The following is a 17,886-nucleotide window of genomic DNA, read 5'->3' on the forward strand; positions in this document are numbered from 1 at the left end:
ATTACAGGGAGGTCCTCCGCCTGCAGTCAGTAATCTAATCTATACAGTACAGGGCAGGATAGAGATATTAGAGGGAGGTCCTCCGCCTGCAGTCAGTAATCTAGTGTCTATACAGAGCAGGATAGAGTTATTACAGGGAGGTCCTCCGCCTGCAGTCAGTAATCTAATCTATACAGTACAAGGCAGGATAGAGTTATTAGAGGGAGGTCCTCCGCCTGCAGTCACTAATCTAATCTATACAGTACAGGGCAGGGCAGGATAGAGTTATTACAGGGAGGTCCTCCACCTGCAGTCAGTAATTTAATCTATACAGTACAGGGCAGGATAGAGATATTACAGGGAGGTCCTCCGCCTGCAGTCAGTAATCTAATCTATACAGTACAGGGCAGGATAGAGTTATTACAGGGAGGTCCTCCGCCTGGAGTCACTAATCTAATCTATACAGTACAGAGCAGGATAGAGATATTACAGGGAGGTCCTCCGCCTGCAGTCAGTAATCTAATCTATACAGTACAGGGCAGGATAGAGTTATTACAGGGAGGTCCTCCGCCTGCAGTCACTAATCTAATCTATACAGTACAGGGCAGGATAGAGTTATTACAGGGAAGTCCTCCGCTTGCAGTCAGTAATCTAATCTATACAGTACAGGGCAGGATAGAGATATTAGAGGGAGGTCCTCCGCTTGCAATCAGTAATCTAATCTATACAGTACAGGGCAGGATAGAGATATTACAGGGAGGTCCTCCGCCTGCAGTCACTAATCTAATCTATACAGTACAGGGCAGGATAGAGTTATTACAGGGAGGTCCTCTGCCTGCAGTCAGTAATCTAATTCATACAGTACAGGGCAGGAAAGAGTTATTACAGGGAGGTCCTCCGCCTGCAGTCAGTAATCTAATCTATACAGTACAAGGCAGGATAGAGATATTACAGGGAGGTCCTCCACCTGCAGTCAGTAATCTAATTCATACAGTACAGGGCAGGAAAGAGTTATTACAGGGAGGTCCTCCGCCTGCAGTCAGTAATCTAATCTATACAGTACAGGGCAGGTTAGAGATATTACAGGGAGGTCCTCCGCCTGCAGTCAGTAATCTAATCTAGACAGTACAGAGCAGGATAGAGATATTGGAGGGAGGTCCTCCGCCTGCAGTCAGTAATCTAGTGTCTATACAGAGCAGGATAGAGATATTACAGGGAGGTCCTCCGCCTGCAGTCAGTAATCTAATCTATACAGTACAAGGCAGGATAGAGTTATTAGAGGGAGGTCCTCCGCCTGCAGTCACTAATCTAATCTATACAGTACAGGGCAGGATAGAATTATTACAGGGAGGTCCTCTGCCTGCAGTCAGTAATCTAATTCATACAGTACAGGGCAGGATAGAGTTATTACAGGGAGGTCCTCCGCCTGCAGTCAGTAATCTAATCTATACAGTACAGGGCAGGATAGAGAAATTACAGGGAGGTCCTCCGCCTGCAGTCAGTAATCTAATCTATACAGTACAGGGCAGGATAGAGTTATTACAGGGAGGTCCTCCGCCTGCAGTCACTAATCTAATCTATACAGTACAGGGCAGGATAAAGTTATTACAGGGAGGTCCTCCGCCTGCAGTCAGTAATCTAATCTATACAGTACAGGGCAGGGCAGGGCAGGATAGAGTTATTAGAGGGAGGTCCTCCGCTTGCAGTCAGTAATCTAATCTATACAGTACAGGGCAGGATAGAGATATTAGAGGGAGGTCCTCCGCCTGCAGTCACTAATCTAATCTATACAGTACAGGGCAGGATAGAGATATTAGACGGAGGTCCTCCACCTGCAGTCAGTAATCTAATCTATACAGTACAGGGCAGGATAGAGTTATTACAGGGAGGTCCTCCGCCTGTAGTCAGAAATTTAATCTATACAGTACAAGGCAGGATAGAGTTATTATAGGGAGGTCCTCCGCCTGCAGTCACTAATCTAATCTATACAGTACAGGGCAGGGCAGGATAGAGTTATTACAGGGAGGTCCTCCACCTGCAGTCAGTAATCTAATCTATACAGTACAGGGCAGGATAGAGTTATTACAGGGAGGTCCTCTGCCTGCAGTCAGTAATCTAATTCATACAGTATAGGGCAGGAAAGAGTTATTACAGGGAGGTCCTCCGCCTGCAGTCAGTAATCTAATCTATACAGTACAGGGCAGGATAGAGATATTACAGGGAGGTCCTCCGCCTGCAGTCAGTAATCTAATCTATACAGTACAGGGCAGGTTAGAGTTATTACAGGGAGGTCCTCCGCCTGCAGTCACTAATCTAATCTATACAGTACAGGGCAGGATAGAGTTATTACAGGGAGGTCCTCCGCCTGCAGTCAGTAATCTAATCTATACAGTACAGGGCAGGATAGAGATATTAGAGGGAGGTCCTCCGCTTGCAATCAGTAATCTAATCTATACAGTACAGGGCAGGATAGAGATATTACAGGGAGGTCCTCCGCCTGCAGTCACTAATCTAATCTGTACAGTACAGGGCAGGATAGAGTTATTACAGGGAGGTCCTCTGCCTGCAGTCAGTAATCTAATTCATACAGTACAGGGCAGGATAGAGATATTACAGGGAGGTCCTCCGCCTGCAGTCAGTAATCTAATCTATACAGTACAGGGCAGGATAGAGTTATTACAGGGAGGTCCTCCGCCTGCAGTCACTAATCTAATCTATACAGTACAGGGCAGGATAGAATTATTACAGGGAGGTTCTCTGCCTGCAGTCAGTAATCTAATTCATACAGTACAGGGCAGGATAGAGTTATTACAGGGAGGTCCTCCGCCTGCAGTCAGTAATCTAATCTATACAGTACAGGGCAGGATAGAGAAATTACAGGGAGGTCCTCCGCCTGCAGTCAGTAATCTAATCTATACAGTACAGGGCAGGATAGAGTTATTACAGGGAGGTCCTCCGCCTGCAGTCACTAATCTAATCTATACAGTACAGGGCAGGATAGAGTTATTACAAGGAGGTCCTCCGCCTGCAGTCAGTAATCTAATCTATACAGTACAGGGCAGGGCAGGGCAGGATAGAGTTATTAGAGGGAGGTCCTCCGCTTGCAGTCAGTAATCTAATCTATACAGTACAGGGCAGGATAGAGATATTAGAGGGAGGTCCTCCGCCTGCAGTCACTAATCTAATCTATACAGTACAGGGCAGGATAGAGATATTAGAGGGAGGTCCTCCACCTGCAGTCAGTAATCTAATCTATACAGTACAGGGCAGGATAGAGTTATTACAGGGAGGTCCTCCGCCTGCAGTCAGTAATCTAATGTATACAGTACAGGGCAGGATAGAGTTATTAAAGGGAGGTCCTCCACCTGCAGTCAGTAATCTAATCTATACAGTACAGGGCAGGATAGAGTTATTACAGGGAGGTCCTCCGCCTGCAGTCACTAATCTAATCTATACAGTACAGGGCAGGATAGAGTTATTAAAGGGAGGTCCTCCGCCTGCAGTCAGTAATCTAATCTATACAGTACAGGGCAGGATAGAGTTATTAGAGGGAGGTCCTCCGCCTGCAGTCAGTAATCTAATCTATACAGTACAGGGCAGGATAGAGATATTACAGGGAGGTCCTCTGACTGCAGTCACTAATCTAATCTATACAGTACAGGGCAGGATAGAGATATTAGAGGGAGGTCCTCCGCCTGCAGTCAGTAGTCTAATCTATACAGTACAGGGCAGGATAGAGATTTTACAGGGAGGTCCTCCGCCTGCAGTCAGTAATCTAATCTATACAGTACAGGGCAGGATAGAGTTATTACAGGGAGGTCCTCCGCCTGCAGTCAGTAATCTAATCTATACAGCACAGGGCAGGATAGAGATATTAGAGGGAGGTCCTCCGCCTGCAGTCATTAATCTAATCTATACAGTACAGGGCAGGATAGAATTATTACAGGGAGGTCCTCTGCCTGCAGTCAGTAATCTAATCTATACAGTACAGGGCAGGATAGAGATATTACAGGGAGGTCCTCTGCCTGCAGTCACTAATCTAATCTATACAGTACAGGGCAGGATAGAGATATTAGAGGGAGGTCCTCCGCCTGCAGTCAGTAATCTAATCTATACAGTACAGGGCAGGATAGAGTTATTAAAGGGAGGTCCTCCGCCTGCAGTCAGTAATCTAATCTATACAGTACAGGGCAGGATAGAGTTATTAGAGGGAGGTCCTCCGCCTGCAGTCAGTAATCTAATCTATACAGTACAGGGCAGGATAGAGATATTACAGGGAGGTCCTCTGCCTGCTGTCACTAATCTAATCTATACAGTACAGGGCAGGATAGAGATATTAGAGGGAGGTCCTCCGCCTGCAGTCAGTAATCTAATCTATACAGTACAGGGCAGGATAGAGATATTACAGGGAGGTCCTCCGCCTGCAGTCAGTAATCTAACCTAAACAGTACAGGGCAGGATAGAGATATTAGAGGGAGGTCCTCCGTCTGCAGTCAGTAATCTAATCTATACAGTACAGGGCAGGATAGAGATATTACAGGGAGGTCCTCCGCCTGCAGTCAGTAATCTAATCTATACAGTACAGGGCAGGATAGAGTTATTACAGGGAGGTCCTCCGCCTGCAGTCAGTAATCTAATCTATACAGTACAGGGCAGGATAGAGATATTACAGGGAGGTCCTCCGCCTGCAGTCACTAATCTAATCTATACAGTACAGGGCAGGATAGAGTTATTACAGGGAGGTCCTCCACCTGCAGTCACTAATCTAATCTATACAGTACAGGGCAGGATAGAGATATTACAGGGAGGTCCTCCGCCTGCAGTCACTAATCTAATCTATACAGTACAGGGCAGGATAGAGTTATTACAGGGAGGTCCTCTGCCTGCAGTCAGTAATCTAATTCATACAGTACAGGGCAGGATAGAGTTATTACAGGGAGGTCCTCCGCCTCCAGTCAGTAATCTAATCTATACAGTACAGGGCAGGATAGAATTATTACAGGGAGGTCCTCTGCCTGCAGTCAGTAATCTAATTCATACAGTACAGGGCAGGATAGAGTTATTACAGGGAGGTCCTCCGCCTGCAGTCAGTAATCTAATCTATACAGTACAGGGCAGGATAGAGAAATTGCAGGGAGGTCCTCCGCCTGCAGTCAGTAATCTAATCTATACAGTACAGGGCAGGATAGAGTTATTACAGGGAGGTCCTCCGCCTGCAGTCACTAATCTAATCTATACAGTACAGGGCAGGATAGAGATATTAGACGGAGGTCCTCCACCTGCAGTCAGTAATCTAATCTATACAGTACAGGGCAGGATAGAGTTATTACAGGGAGGTCCTCCGCCTGCAGTCAGTAATCTAATCTAAACAGTACAGGGCAGGATAGAGTTATTACAGGGAGGTCCTCCGCTTGCAGTCAGTAATCTAATCTATACAGTACAGGGCAGAATAGAGATATTAGAGGGAGGTCCTCCGCCTGAAGTCACTAATCTAATCTATACAGTACAGGGCAGGATAGAGATATTAGACGGAGGTCCTCCACCTGCAGTCAGTAATCTAATCTATACAGTACAGGGCAGGATAGAATTATTACAGGGAGGTCCTCTGCCTGCAGTCAGTAATCTAATATATACAGTACAGGGCAGGATAGAGATATTAGAGGGAGGTCCTCCGCCTGCAGTCAGTAATCTAATCTATACAGTACAGGGCAGGATAGAGATATTACAGGGAGGTCCTCTGCCTGCAGTCACTAATCTAATCTATACAGTACAGGGCAGGATAGAGATATTAGAGGGAGGTCCTCCGCCTGCAGTCACTAATCTAATCTATACAGTACAGGGCAGGATAGAGTTATTAGAGGGAGGTCCTCCGCCTGCAGTCAGTAATCTAATCTATACAGTACAGGGCAGGATAGAGATATTACAGGGAGGTCCTCTGCCTGCAGTCAGTAATCTAATCTATACAGTACAGGGCAGGATAGAGATATTACAGGGAGGTCCTCCGCCTGCAGTCAGTAATCTAATCTATACAGTACAGGGCAGGATAGAGTTATTACAGGGAGGTCCTCCGCCTGCAGTCAGTAATCTAATCTATACAGTACAGGGCAGGATAGAGATATTACAGGGAGGTCCTCCGCCTGCAGTCACTAATCTAATCTATACAGTACAGGGCAGGATAGAGTAATTACAGGGAGGTCCTCCGCCTGCAGTCAGTAATCTAATTCATACAGTACAGGGCAGGATAGAGTTATTACAGGGAGGTCCTCCGCCTCCAGTCAGTAATCTAATCTATACAGTACAGGGCAGGATAGAATTATTAAAGGGAGATCCTCTGCCTGCAGTCAGTAATCTAATTCATACAGTACAGGGCAGGATAGAGTTATTACAGGGAGGTCCTCCGCCTGCAGTCAGTAATCTAATCTATACAGTACAGGGCAGGATAGAGAAATTACAGGGAGGTCCTCCGCCTGCAGTCAGTAATCTAATGTATACAGTACAGGGCAGGATAGAGTTATTACAGGGAGGTCCTCCGCTTGCAGTCACTAATCTAATCTATACAGTACAGGGCAGGATAGAGATATTAGACGGAGGTCCTCCACCTGCAGTCAGTAATCTAATCTATACAGTACAGGGCAGGATAGAGATATTACAGGGAGGTCCTCCGCCTGCAGTCATTAATCTAATCTATACAGTACAGGGCAGGATAGAGTTATTACAGGGAGGTCCTCCACCTGCAGTCAGTAATCTAATCTATACAGTACAGGGCAGGATAGAGTTATTACAGGGAGGTCCTCCGCCTGCAGTCAGTAATCTAATCTAAACAGTACAGGGCAGGATAGAGTTATTACAGGGAGGTCCTCCGCTTGCAGTCAGTAATCTAATCTATACAGTACAGGGCAGGATAGAGATATTAGAGGGAGGTTCTCCGCCTGCAGTCACTAATCTAATCTATACAGTACAGGGCAGGATAGAGATATTAGACGGAGGTCCTCCACCTGCAGTCAGTAATCTAATCTATACAGTACAGGGCAGGATAGAGATATTACAGGGAGGTCCTCCGCCTGCAGTCATTAATCTAATCTATACAGTACAGGGCAGGATAGAGTTATTACAGGGAGGTCCTCCGCCTGCAGTCAGTAATCTATTCTATACAGTACAGGGCAGGATAGAGTTATTAGAGGGAGGTCCTCCGCCTGCAGTCAGTAATCTAATCTATACAGTACAGGGCAGGATAGAGATATTAGAGGGAGGTCCTCCGCCTGCAGTCATTAATCTAATCTATACAGTACAGGGCAGGATAGAATTATTACAGGGAGGTCCTCTGCCTGCAGTCAGTAATCTAATATATACAGTACAGGGCAGGATAGAGATATTAGAGGGAGGTCCTCCGCCTGCAGTCAGTAATCTAATCTATACAGTACAGGGCAGGATAGAGATATTACAGGGAGGTCCTCTGCCTGCAGTCACTAATCTAATCTATACAGTACAGGGCAGGATAGAGATATTAGAGGGAGGTCCTCCGCCTGCAGTCAGTAATCTAATCTATACAGTACAGGGCAGGATGGAGTTATTAAAGGGAGGTCCTCCGCCTGCAGTCAGTAATCTAATCTATACAGTACAGGGCAGGATAGAGTTATTAGAGGGAGGTCCTCCGCCTGCAGTCAGTAATCTAATCTATACAGTACAGGGCAGGATAGAGATATTACAGGGAGGTCCTCTGCCTGCAGTCACTAATCTAATCTATACAGTACAGGGCAGGATAGAGATATTAGAGGGAGGTCCTCCGCCTGCAGTCAGTAATCTAATCTATACAGTACAGGGCAGGATAGAGATATTACAGGGAGGTCCTCTGCCTGCAGTCACTAATCTAATCTATACAGTACAGGGCAGGATAGAGATATTAGAGGGAGGTCCTCCGCCTGCAGTCAGTAATCTAATCTATACAGTACAGGGCAGGATAGAGATATTACAGGGAGGTCCTCCGCCTGCAGTCAGTAATCTAATCTAAACAGTACAGGGCAGGATAGAGATATTAGAGGGAGGTCCTCCGCCTGCAGTCAGTAATCTAATCTATACAGTACAGGGCAGGATAGAGATATTACAGGGAGGTCCTCCGCCTGCAGTCAGTAATCTAATCTATACAGTACAGGGCAGGATAGAGTTATTACAGGGAGGTCCTCCGCCTGCAGTCAGTAATCTAATCTATACAGTACAGGGCAGGATAGAGATATTACAGGGAGGTCCTCCGCCTGCAGTCACTAATCTAATCTATACAGTACAGGGCAGGATAGAGTTATTACAGGGAGGTCCTCTGCCTGCAGTCAGTAATCTAATTCATACAGTACAGGGCAGGATAGAGTTATTACAGGGAGGTCCTCCGCCTCCAGTCAGTAATCTAATCTATACAGTACAGGGCAGGATAGAATTATTACAGGGAGGTCCTCTGCCTGCAGTCAGTAATCTAATTCATACAGTACAGGGCAGGATAGAGTTAATACAGGGAGGTCCTCCGCCTGCAGTCAGTAATCTAATCTATACAGTACAGGGCAGGATAGAGTTATTACAGGGAGGTCCTCCGCCTGCAGTCACTAATCTAATCTATACAGTACAGGGCAGGATAGAGTTATTACAGGGAGGTCCTCCGCCTGCAGTCAGTAATCTAATCTATACAGTACAGGGCAGGGCAGGATAGAGTTATTAGAGGGAGGTCCTCCGCTTGCAGTCAGTAATCTAATCTATACAGTACAGGGCAGGATAGAGATATTAGAGGGAGGTCCTCCGCCTGCAGTCAGTAATCTAATCTATACAGTACAGGGCAGGATAGAGATATTACAGGGAGGTCCTCCGCCTGCAGTCACTAATCTAATCTATACAGTACAGGGCAGGATAGAATTATTACAGGGAGGTCCTCTGCCTGCAGTCATTAATCTAATATATACAGTACAGGGCAGTATAGAGATATTAGAGGGAGGTCCTCCGCCTGCAGTCAGTAATCTAATCTATACAGTACAGGGCAGGATAGAGATATTACAGGGAGGTCCTCTGCCTGCAGTCACTAATCTAATCTATACAGTACAGGGCAGGATAGAGATATTAGAGAGAGGTCCTCCGCCTGCAGTCAGTAGTCTAATCTATACAGTACAGGGCAGGATAGAGATATTACAGGGAGGTCCTCCGCCTGCAGTCAGTAATCTAATCTATACAGTACAGGGCAGGATAGAGTTATTACAGGGAGGTCCTCCGCCTGCAGTCAGTAATCTAATCTATACAGTACAGGGCAGGATAGAGATATTACAGGGAGGTCCTCCGCCTGCAGTCACTAATCTAATCTATACAGAACAGGGCAGGATAGAGTTATTACAGGGAGGTCCTCCGCCTGCAGTCACTAATCTAATCTATACAGTACATGGCAGGATAGAGATATTACAAGGAGGTCCTCCGCCTGCAGTCAGTAATCTAATCTAAACAGTACAGGGCAGGATAGAGATATTAGACGGAGGTCCTCCACCTGCAGTCAGTAATCTAAGCTATACAGTACAGGGCAGGATAGAGTTATTACAGGGAGGTCCTCTGCCTGCAGTCACTAATCTAATCTATACAGTACAGGGTAGGATAGAGTTATTACAGGGAGGTTCTCCGCCTGCAGTCACTAATCTAATCTATACAGTACAGGGCAGGATAGAGTTATTACAGGGAGGTCCTCTGCCTGCAGTCAGTAATCTAATTCATACAGTACAGGGCAGGATAGAGTTATTACAGGGAGGTCCTCCGCCTGCAGTCAGTAATCTAATCTAAACAGTACAGGGCAGGATAGAGATATTAGAGGGAGGTCCTCCGCCTGCAGTCAGTAATCTAATCTATACAGTACAGGGCAGGATAGAGATATTAGAGGGAGGTCCTCTGCCTGCAGTCAGTAATCTAATCTATACAGTACAGGGCAGGATAGAGATATTAGAGGGAGGTCCTCCGCCTGCAGTCAGTAATCTAATATATACAGTACAGGGCAGGATAGAGATATTAGAGGGAGGTCCTCCACCTACAGTCAGTAATCTAAGCTATACAGTAGAGAGCAGGATATAGTTATTAGAAAGGAGGTCCTCCGCCTGCAGTCAGTAATCTAAGCTATACAGTACAGGGCAGGATAGAGATATTAGAGGGAGGTCCTCCGCCTGCAGTCAGTAATCTAAGCTATACAGTAGAGAGCAGGATATAGTTATTAGAAAGGAGGTCCTCCGCCTGCAGTCAGTAATCTGACTGACAGAGATGTGCCCACGGGGTCTCTGGGGTGAGGGCTACCCGTCACCGAACCGGTTTGGGATGTCACAGCGGCCTGGCCCGGTTCCGTGACCTCATCGGTGTTAATAAAACATGGGGAGATGGAGATGATGGGGGTTGTTGTTATTATTAGTGATGCCACCTGTGGTATGCGGCCAATTATTAGCCGCAGCGGGAGGTCTTCAGATGATAACGCAGCTCAGATTGTCCAGCTCTCCACAGGCATAGTTTAAGCCCCTGGGAGGATGTGAGTAGTAGTCCACTCTAATGAAGGAGTGCGGGGCGCGTGAAATATCAGACGACACAGCGGGAGCAGTTTAAGTTCTTTACTCACTGAGATGTCACCGCCTTTGGACTGCCGGACCCTACTGTCATGTGCTCCAATCGATCCCGGATAGTTCCGAGGTCAAAACCAGTGTTTCTTTCAGTGAGTCTTTCCTCCCTGTGCCATGTTGTGCGAGTCCCTGCGGCTTAAAGCTTCGCTAGGACCCGAGTCCTTGGGGTTGTTCTGTTCCCCGTCCCGTATAGCTGGGATTGCGGGTCCGTAGATGAAGCCGCCCTATGTTCACGACTCCTGACTCTAAATAATGCTTTGCCCCGGGCGCTGTGTGTAGGCCAGAACACTTGAAATCCTCTGTCCGGCGGACTCTGCTGGCGGGACTTGAAGTGCCCACCAGCCTAGGGCTCCGCTATCAGCTCTCCCCTCAGCGACTGTGTCCTCCTGCGACTCACTTGGTTCCTGTCCTGGACTAGACTGCTTCTAAAGGCCGCTTTACCGGTACCGATATCGCCATCTTGCGTAACCGCCCCCATCGTTTGTGCGACACGGGCAAATCTCTGCCCGTGTCGCACAACATCGCCCGGACCCGTCACAGTACTTACCTGCCCTGCGACGTCGCTGTGACCAGCGAACCGCCTCCTTTCTAAGGGGGCGGTTCGTTCAGCGTCACAGCAACGTCACTGAACCGCCGCCCAATAGAAGTGGAGGGGCGGAGATGAGCGGGACGAACATCCCACCCACCTCCTTCCTTCCGCATTGTGGCCGGGACGCAGGTAAGGAGAGCTTCCTCGTTCCAGCGGTGTCACACGGAACGATGTGTGCTGCCGCAGGAACGAGGAACAACTTCGTTACTGCTGTAGTAACGATAATTGAGAATGGACCCCCATGTCTCCGATGAGCGATTTTGCACGTTTTTGCGACGATGCAAAATCGCTCATGGGTGTCACACGCAACGGCATCGCTACAGCGGCCGGATATGCGTCACAAAATCCGTGACCCCAACGAGATCGCTGTAGCGATCTCGTAGCGTATAAAGCTCACTTTAGGCTAGGTTCACATTTCCGTTGTTTTCCATCAATCACATGCGTTGCTTGACGCTTGTGACTGAGCGTTGTACAACGGATGACAAGAATAAGAATTCATTGTCGAACTCCGTTGTAAAACGTGAGAGAGAGAGCGATCAGCTGATTGCTCTCATTAGCCGGCCGCCGGCTTTTGAGAGCGAACAGATGATCTCCCGGAGGCCGGCTAATGAGAGCGATCAGCTGATCGCTCTCATTAGCTGGCCACCGGGTGATCAGACGATCGGTCACAGCAGCCGGCCGCCAGGTGATCAGCTTATCGTTCACAGCAGCCGGCCGCCGGGTGAACAGCTGATCGCTCTCAGCAGCCGGCCGACGGGTGAACAGCTGATCGCTCTCAGCAGCCGGCCGCCGGGTGATCAGCTGATCGCTCACAGAAGGTGGCTGCCGGGTGGTCAGCTGATCGTTCGGCCGCCGAGAGAGAGCATGCGCAGCATAATCAAAAGGATTCCGCTGCTCAAAAAATGCTACATGCTGCGTTCCTGCTGCCCGACGGTCAGTCGTTCCACGACTGATCATTCGGGCAGAGGATGCAACGCAGCATCATCAGTCAATATCTGCCGCTAATACAAGTAAATGGGAACAACGGAATCCGCCAAACGGATTCCGTTGTTTACCAGAGCCGCGGATTGTGACTGATACAAAGTGACGGAAATGGGAACCTAGCCTAAGTGTGTGTATCTCTTGTCCTGTCTCTTCCGCAAATCAGGTACAGGGTATATTAGGGCTTCCTTACCATGTGGGCGGTGCCTGATCAATGTGTTCCCATAGCTTGGTGTTCAGGTCCCTCTGTGTTTTGTACCCAGATTAACCCTGTCTCTTCCGCAGAGCCCGTCTGCCGTCCTGACCTGGTCCCAGAGTGCCGATTACCCAGGAGGTCTCCCGGTGATGGTTTGCTGAGGATCCTGCCATCTCCCGTCAGCCTGAACCCGTCACCTGGACTTTACCTGGAAGCTCCAGCCTGCACGTCCCGCTGGATCCGGACCCCGTCGGCTGTGACTACTCGGCACCTGTACCCAGTTCCCGTCATCTGTCCTGCCTCCGGTTCCTGTTGGACTATTAGTCATCTCCCGTGCCGATCTCTGAAGGAGCCGTACCTCGTACTCCCTGTGTTCCGGCTGCCATGCATTTAGGCCCTCTGGTGGGGTGACCAGACAGTCCCTGTATAGGGGTTAGCTCTTGGTTGCCTCTCTGGGGGAGTCCGGTGCACGGTCCCGTGAATCCACCTCCAGGACGTTACAGTTTGATCAGGCCATGGATTCCACCAGAGCACAAGCATCCCAGCTGGCCGGATTACAACAAGAACTGGTACGACAACGCGAGACCCAATCTCGCATGCTGGCCTTTATGTTGTCAGTGGACACTAGCCTGACTAATCTTCAAGCAACAGCCACAACCCTGTCAGATCAGAATATGGCAGCGGCTTCCATAGTGGCTTCTTCTTCAACCTAGAGATTCCGCCTAGCTTCTCCGCCCTGGTACGCCGGGGATCCCAAGACCTATAGAGGTTTTTTAAATCAATGCTCCCTGCATTTCAAGTTGCTTCCGCACCTCTTTGCCTCTGATCAAGCAAAGGTGGCCTTTCTGATGTGCCATTTGGAGGGTGAAGCATTGGCCTGGATAAATCCCATATGGGAGAAGGAAGATCCAGTGACTACCGACATCCGGGAATTCCGTAACACCTTTGATGAACCGGGACGCACCACCACGGCCGCCTCTTCCCTTCTCCGGCTACACCAAGGAACCCTAAAAGTTGGCTAGTATGCCATCCAGTTCCGCACACTTGCCTCTGAGTTAGGGTGGAATAATGAGGCATTGACAGCATCCTTCTGGGAGGGCCTGTCCGGTCGCATCAAGGACGAGTTGGCCGGTCGTGATGTTCCTCCTACCTTGGATGGTCTGGTCTCTCTAGCAACCCGGATTGATCTCCATTTTCTGGAACGGTCCAAGGAAGTATCCCGGGAGAGACGACCGACACGTCATGCCTCCAGGTCGCAGAGGTCCACCGCACCTCAATCAGTGCCACCCGGCAACTCTACTCCTGAACCCATGCAAATAGATTGTCTAGGACAAGCTGAACAACGCCGAGCAGAGCGGCTCGCCAAGGGTCTGTGCTTCTACTGTGGAAGTGGTACATACCTGCTTCGTTCCTGCCCCGAGAAGCCGGGAAACTCCAAAGCCTAGGGTTGGTGGGAGAGGCCACCCTAGGTACCGGAACCCTTTCGGACCCGGTTACGCTGACCGTCCAAGTGACGGCGGAGGAGACTCGGTTCACGGCAGAGGCGTACCTTGATTCAGGGGCAGCGGGCAATTTCATCCAACAGGCTACGGTGGACAAATACCGGGTACCTGTCATCCCGCTTTCAAAACCCCTTGTGATCGCTTCTGTGGATGGGAAACCTCTATCCGAAGCCGTGTTGCTTATTACCAAACCCATGCAACTCCGTATTAGCGCTCTGCATACCGAAAGGATTGCTCTATATGTCCTCCCGAAACTGGCTCACCTCACTCCTGCTGGGCCTACCCTGGTTACGAGTTCATGAACCCGTCGTCAGTTGGCATTCTGGAGAAATTACCCGTTGGGGCCTGTCTTGTCACGAGAACTGTCTGCAGGCTGTACGGCCCGTCCATCAGTCTCCAGCACTGGAGTCCCTACCGGGACTGCCTTCTGCATATTGGTCGTTTGCGGACGTTTTTGAAAAGAAGGAGGCAGAGGTGTTACCGCCACATCGACCCTACGACTGTGCCATTGACTTGCTGAAAGGCACTACCCCTCCTCGCGGACGGATCTATCCCTTGTCCCCTGCCGAGGCTCATGCCATGTCTGACTACATTGCAGACAACCTGGCAAGGGGGTTCATCAGGAGACGGGAGCAGGGTTTTTCTTAGTCAAGAAGAAATAAGGTGACTTACGCCCTTGCATCGACTACCGGGGCTTGAACCAGATCACCATAAAGAATAAATATCCTCTACCTCTGATCCCGGAGCTATTCGACCGGCTCAGGGGGGCCCGTATCTTCACCAAGATAGACTTTCGCGGAGCTTACAACCTGGTCCGTATTCGCCCAGGAGACGAATGGAAAACGGCATTCAACACTCGTGACGGGCACTACGAATACTCTGTGATGCCCTTCGGCCTCTCTAATGCCCCGGCTGTCTTCCAGGAACTGGTGAACGATGTTTTCAGGGATATTCTCTACGTCTGTGTGGTCGTATATCTGGACGATATCCTGGTTTATTCCCCACACTTGCTGACCCACAAAAAAAAACGTACGACTCGTTCTGCAAAGGCTCAGGGAGAACCGTCTGTACGCAAAGTACGAAGAGTGTGTCTTTGAACGGTCGTCCCTTCCCTTTCTGGGCTACGTGATTACCGACATGGGTCTGCAGATTGATCCCGAGAAGGTGTTTTCTATCCTCAAGTTGCCTCCTCCCTCCGGACTGAAAGCCATTCAACGCTTCCTAGGCTTCGCCAATTATTATCGCCAGTTCATTCCCCACTTCACTGCTCTGACGGCGCCTCTCTCTGCCTTGACCAAGAAGGGGACCAATCTGAAAGACTGGTCACCTGAGGCCGACGCCGCTTTCTGTTCCTTGAAACGGGCGTTTGCCTCCTCTCCCGTTCTCCACAGACCAGAGTTGAACCGACAATTCACCTTGGAGGTGGATGCTTCCTCCTCAGGAGACGGGGCCGTGCTCATGCAGAAGTTGTCCACTGGGAAGATGGTCACCTGCGGCTTCTTCTACAAAATATTCCTGGCACCGGAACGCAACTACACCATTGGCGATCGGGAGCTCCTAGCTGTCAAATTGGCTCTGGAAGAATGGCGGTATCTGTTGGAGGGTGCGGTATACTCGGTTATTATCTACACGACCATAAAAACCTGGAGTACCTGCGATCCGCTTGAAGACTCAACCCGCGACTAACCCGTTGGTCCCTGTTCTTTGCCCGGTTTGACTTCCAACTGCATTGCCGGCCCACGGACAAGAACATGCGGGCTGATGCCTCGTCCCGGTCCTTTGTTCCGGTAGAGCAAGAGGATGAGACAAACCAGTCCATCATTTGTCCTAGTAAGGTCATCCCGGTGGCTCCCGTCACTCTGGCACAGTTACCCCCTGGGAAGACTTTCGTCACGGAGAACGACAGACTAAAAGTCCTTCATTGGGGGATTCTTCGAAAGTGGCCGGACATGCCGGTCAGAAGAAAATATGGAGCGCTATTGTCCTTCACTATTGGTGGCCGTCTCTCCGTAAGGATGTCATCTCTTTTGTCTCCGCTTGTCCATCCTGTGCCCGGAACAAGACGCCCAAGCACTTGCCCTATGGCCGTCTCCTGCCTCTGCCGATTCCCTCCGTTCCATGGCAACACATTGCCATAGATTTTATCACGGACTTGCCTTTGTCCTCCGGACATACGGTCATCTGGGTCGTGGTGGATCGTTTCTCAAAGATGGCTCATTTCGTCCCCATGGTCGGACTGCCCTCTGCCCAGGAGCTCGCTGATGCCTTCATTCAGCATATCTTCCGGCTGCACGGCTTTCCCTTGCATATAGTGTCCAACAGGGGAACTCAGTTCACCTTGTGCTTCTGGAGGGCGCTCTGTGAACATCTGGGAGTATCTCTGGACTTTTCCTCGGCCTACCATCCCCAGTCGAATGGCCAAGTGGAATGTGTCAACCAGGTCCTGACTTCCTTCGACACAACGTCAACGTCCATCATGACGACTGGTCCACGCTTCTCCCTTGGGCTGAGTTCTCCCATAATCATCACGTCAGTGAATCCTCCTCCAGCTCTCTCTTCTATGTTGTCTATGGTCTTCAGCCTTCCGTACCGGTATCCTCAACTTCTGATGTTCCCGCTGCAGATGCCCTGTCCAAAGACTTCTCCAATATATGGAGTACCGTTAAAACCTCCCTTGAACGTGCTTCCGCCCAGATGAAAAAACAGGCGGACAAGAGACACCTTGACCCTCCTTACTTCTCTCCTGGGGATTTGGTATGACTTTCCTCCAAATACATCCTGTTGAAGATTCCATCTTACAAGTTGGGTCCGCGGTACATCGGTCCTTTCAAGGTCGTCAAGCGGATCAACGAGGTCTCATACAAACTGCAGCTCCCAGCCACAATGCGGATCCTGAACTCCTTCCACGTCTCCGTGCTCAAGCCAGTCGTCCTTGGCCCCTTCTCCTCTGATGCCGGTACTCCTCCTCCTCCTATTGCTGACGGCGATGTGTACGCGGTAATAGATATAGTGGCCATGAAGACCGTGCGGGGTAAGCAGTTCTTCCTTGTTAATTGGGAGAGCTACGGCCCCGAGGACCGGTCCTGGGTACCCCGGGAGAACGTTGGCACTCCTCTTATACGTGACTTCTTGTCCTGGTTGCGGGGAGGGGGCGTGAGGGAGGGGGTACTGTCACGCTCCCTGGGTCCCGGCGCCGTCTGTCACTCACCGCTCCGGTTCCTGGTCCTTCTGCCCGCGGCTGCCCCCCTCACTCTCCCTCCTCTGTGTCCTCCGTGCCTCCTGCCTGCCGGTCCCAGCGTCTCCCTGCGACCCAGGACACTCTGTCTGGTCCCCCTGCATCTCCTGCACCTCTTCCTGCTCTGGTCTCCGGCACATGAGCCTCGCACATGCGCATTAGGGCGCGTGCGCGTTCACTCACCTCTTCTTAAAGTGCCAGCGTCCCGGAAACAGGATATGGTCAATTACAGGTACAGGGTATATTAGGACTTCCTTACCATGTGGGCGGTGCCTGATCAACGTGTTCCCATAGCTCGGTGTTCAGGTCCCTCTGTGTTTTGTACCCAGATTAACCCTGTCTCTTCTGCAGAGCCCGTCTGCCGTCCTGACCTGGTCCCAGAGTGCCGATTACCCAGGAGGTGTCCCGGTGACAGTTTGCTGAGGATCCTGCCAACTCCCGTCAGCCTGACTCCGTCACCTGGACTTTACCTGGAATTTCCAGCCTGCACGTCCCGCTGGATCCGGACCCCGTCGGCTGTGACTACTCGGCACCTGTACTCAGTTCCCGTCATCTGTCCTGCCTCCGGTTCCCGTTGGACTATTAGTCATCTCCCGTGCCGATCTCTGAAGGACCCGTACCCCGTACTCCCTGTGTTCCGGCTGCCGTGCATTTAGGCCCTCTGGTGGGGTGACCAGACAGTCCCTGTATAGGGGTTAGCTCTTGGTTGTCTCTCTGGGGGAGTCCGGTGCACGGTCCCGTGAATCCACCTCCAGGACGTTACAGGTGACCACAAGCTCCAAGTTACCTGTGCT

This window comes from Anomaloglossus baeobatrachus, chromosome 2, assembly GCF_048569485.1.
Source record: "Anomaloglossus baeobatrachus isolate aAnoBae1 chromosome 2, aAnoBae1.hap1, whole genome shotgun sequence".
NCBI lineage: Eukaryota > Metazoa > Chordata > Amphibia > Anura > Aromobatidae > Anomaloglossus > Anomaloglossus baeobatrachus.